Source organism: Lepisosteus platostomus, chromosome 5 (assembly GCF_059453375.1).
Source record: "Lepisosteus platostomus isolate fLepPlt1 chromosome 5, fLepPlt1.hap1, whole genome shotgun sequence".
Lineage (NCBI taxonomy): Eukaryota > Metazoa > Chordata > Actinopteri > Semionotiformes > Lepisosteidae > Lepisosteus > Lepisosteus platostomus.
Genome location: NC_142615.1, coordinates 19,845,358 through 19,848,930, shown reverse-complemented (window position 1 = coordinate 19,848,930; position 3,573 = coordinate 19,845,358). Strand labels below are relative to the sequence as shown.

The window sequence follows — 3,573 nt, the reverse complement described above, 5'->3', positions numbered from 1 at the left end:
GCAATGGATTATCACTCATACCCATACAAAATGTACAATTCTACTCTGGGCAGTAGAAACACAAAAAAGTGAGTGATTCTAAAACAATATTTCCCAGAAGAGTATGGTATTGCATGGGGTCTATTTAGGGTTGAATCAGTGCACAGCTAAACATGAATTCTACAGTATGTGTACATTATATTAGAAATAGAACATAAATCTTACTTCACACTGTCAGTAACAAGCCCTACTAGTTGTGTGTCAGTGCCTGTGGGATAATACTCCTGTCCTGTTTTCCAGGAGACAATTTCCCTGCTCCTCTGGATGGATGGTGGCTCTCTTCCTAACAGCAGCTGTTACTGTAGCAGCATCAGTACTTCTGGTGATCCAGTGGAGAATAATGGACAGTATGTGCTCATTATATATAGACACGTGTGTGTGTTTGAATGTCTGTGTCAGGAAGGATTTAAAATTCCTCTGTATATGAGCAGATCAGGACATTCCTTTTGATAACAACTGACTGCCAGTGGGAACTAAAAAACTAAAACATTTAGCTCAAGAGCCAGAGCATGTTCTAGTCTTTATAGAGAACTACACCCCAGCAGAGCTACTGATGCAGCTATCTATAATACAAACATCTATAATACACATCAAACCCTGAGATAAACTCACTGCATTATACCAGTGAGCCACAATCAGCCCTTCGTTGCTCAAAACAGATCAACAGGTGACACTTGTGAAAGAAGATTCATTTAATCTGTTCTTTCTCCTTAGCCTAATGATCACATGTCTTGAAAAAAAAAATGTTGTAGCGATTCTCTGTAGTTTCCCTCTGCACAGGAGGACGAGAGAGGCAAGAGACTGGGAGTGCAGTGAACTGGCTTCTTGTCCTTGTTTGGGACACAGGCGTGCTGGTCACTCAGAGAGGACAGGAAGGAAGAAGGTAGAGGGAGAGAGTGATGGCCAGAGAGACAGAGAAAGGAAACTGGACTCTGTTTATAGAGAGAGGAGAGGGCAAGCTGGATGATGAAGGTCAGGTGTTCAGGGCTCAGGATTGTTACAATTGATATAAATTACAGTACAATATGTTCTTAAAGCCTCTGTGTATAGTATATTTTTAATAAGCAAAAGTAAAATGAAATTAACTTTTCTCTAATTATTATTTATACACAATTTCTAATATTTCTGTGTACTATATGAAATAAAAATATTTCTTTTTGTGTTACACAATATTGTACAATACAATATTTGTGCAGAGTTGTGTGTAATCATTGTATTTCATTAGATTGTTTATCGCTACTGTACAGTATGATTAATGCAGAAAGGCACAGACAGGTATATACATTTTTACATTTCAATATTAGAATAAGATTTGACAACCACACACAGCTGCAGTAGTTTAAGGATTCACTTCAGAGTAGTGCAGTCCTCTGATTCCGGAGTATCTATCTTTGTCACCATAGTCAAGCCCATTCAAAGACCCCCTAACCCTTCCTGTCTATTTCAGCCCCTGACGGCAGTGACTTTCCCTCAGTCTGGAACAGTGTATTCATGAGCTCTGTGTTCATTGGTCAAACTTGATCACGTGACAGGAGGGGGTGGGGACCTTTAAAGGGGAAACCACAGATGAATGGTAGAGAGTGTCAGACCTGCTAATCTATCACAGAAATCACAGATGACCTGGAGAGAGACAGACCTTCTCAGCTATCAGAGAGAACAGGGATAAGAGGGGTCAGTTCTTTGGAAGTTCACAGCAGAAAGGGTTGAATAAGATCTGTGGATCAATTACTGTCAAACGTATGGCTAGAGGAGCAGAACGACCTGCAAGGATTCTCTCTCTTATGTTATTTTGTGCAGTGAAATATAGAATATTTGTAATAGAAAACATGGCTGATGTATTTTTTCAGCTTCTGCAGCCCTGATGCTGTGTCACTCACTGTCCTGTCTGTTTCTTTACAGGGCAGGAGAAACTCAATGGTGAGTAAATCAGTCAGACTCTCTGTGCTGTGTCCTGTAGTGATTTCAGCAGGAGCTCCTCTGTAAATGATCCTGCACCAGTTTTCTAACTGAATTGTCTGTTATTATGATAAAAGGTCCACGTAGAACAACTTGTTTATTAACACTTTTCTTATAATTGACAGTTTATTTATGGAAGGAGCTATTAACTGCCAATTTGAAATTGAAAACTTAAACCATGTTGAGTGTCATCAGACACCGGAGCTCTGATGGTCTAAATCATGTCTTATTATTTCCAGCCATCCCTGTCATCCTCACAGAACTGTCTAAGTGATCTTCTGTGTCTCTGAGATCACAGATCCACCAATACAAACACTAATGAATTATATTTGAGTGCACTGTTGTTCTGCAGTTTACTGTACTCTACTGTAATGAACTATATTGCACTGAAGTGTATCCTTCTAGTGTATTATCCGTCAGTAATACTGTTACGTCCCAGTGTGTGTGTTTTTTCTGTTATGTCCACACTGCTGACCCTTGAACTTGAACTTGAACTTGAACTTGAACTTTATTGCCATATGTAACCGGTACTGGTACAATGGAATTCTTACTTACAGAAAGTCTCTCGATTATAAAACAAGTGTAAAAAACAAAACAAAGTGCAAACAGTGCATCAAGACAATGTACAAACAAACAATAGACAATGTGCAAGTAAACATGCAGACAGTTTGAATGTAAACAATACAGACGTGTAAACAATGACTGGAGACGTACAATTAATAAATTACAATAAGGTAGATGGTGATGGTGTAGGTGTGGTCCAAGGGGGATGGCTAAATGTGTTCGCCAGTCTCACTGCTTGTGGATAGAAGCTATTGAAGAATCTAGTGGTAAGTGTCCGTATGCTCTTATATCTCTTGCCTGAGGGCAGTGGGGTGAAGAGCTCATGCCCTGGGTGGTGACTGTCCTCTGTGATGGCCAGAATTCTACCACGGCAGCGGTCCTCATAGACCTGTTTAATCTCGGTGAGACCGCAGCCGATGATCTTCTGGGCCATATTGACCATTCTCTGCAGTGCCTTTCTTTCTCGCGAAGAGGTGTTGCCATACCACACGGTGATCCCGTTGGTGAGGACGCTCTCGATAGTGCAGCGGTAGAAGTTCACCAACACATGTGTTGGCATCCCCCATCGCTTGAGGCACCTCAAGAAATAAAGGCGCTGCTGAGCCTTCTTCATGATAGAGTCAGTGTTCACAGTCCAGGTTAGATCTTTAGAGATGTGAATTCCCAAAAACCTAAAGCTGGTGACTGTTTCCACTTCCGTTCCATCAATACTGAGTGGGCTGTGAGTGTGTGGCCTGTGTCTCCGAAAGTCCACTATTAGCTCTTTCGTTTTCTTTATGTTCAAGTCCAGGTTATTGCTATGACACCACCTAAGCAGCTGTACAACTTCATCCCTGTAAGTGGACTCGTCATCATCACTGATCAGTCCTATTATAGTGGTGTCATCGGCAAACTTGATGATGCGGTTATTGCTGTGTCTTGCTGTGCAGTCGTGAGTAAATAGGGAGTACAACCTTGGACTCAGACAGCAGCCTTGTGGGGTTCCAGTGCTCAGGGTGAGTGGTGTTGATGTTT

General features: G+C 41.4%; 1 long non-coding RNA gene across 1 annotated transcript; it reads left to right on the top strand.

Annotated features, from left to right (window-relative positions):
* The first annotated feature begins 286 nt into the window (after positions 1-286).
* Positions 287-2,391, top strand: LOC148664588 (uncharacterized). Its single transcript, XR_015936516.1, has 3 exons — positions 287-386; positions 1,939-1,956; positions 2,235-2,391. It is a non-coding gene; the product is annotated as an uncharacterized LOC148664588 (long non-coding RNA).
* The last annotated feature ends 1,182 nt before the right edge of the window (positions 2,392-3,573 follow it).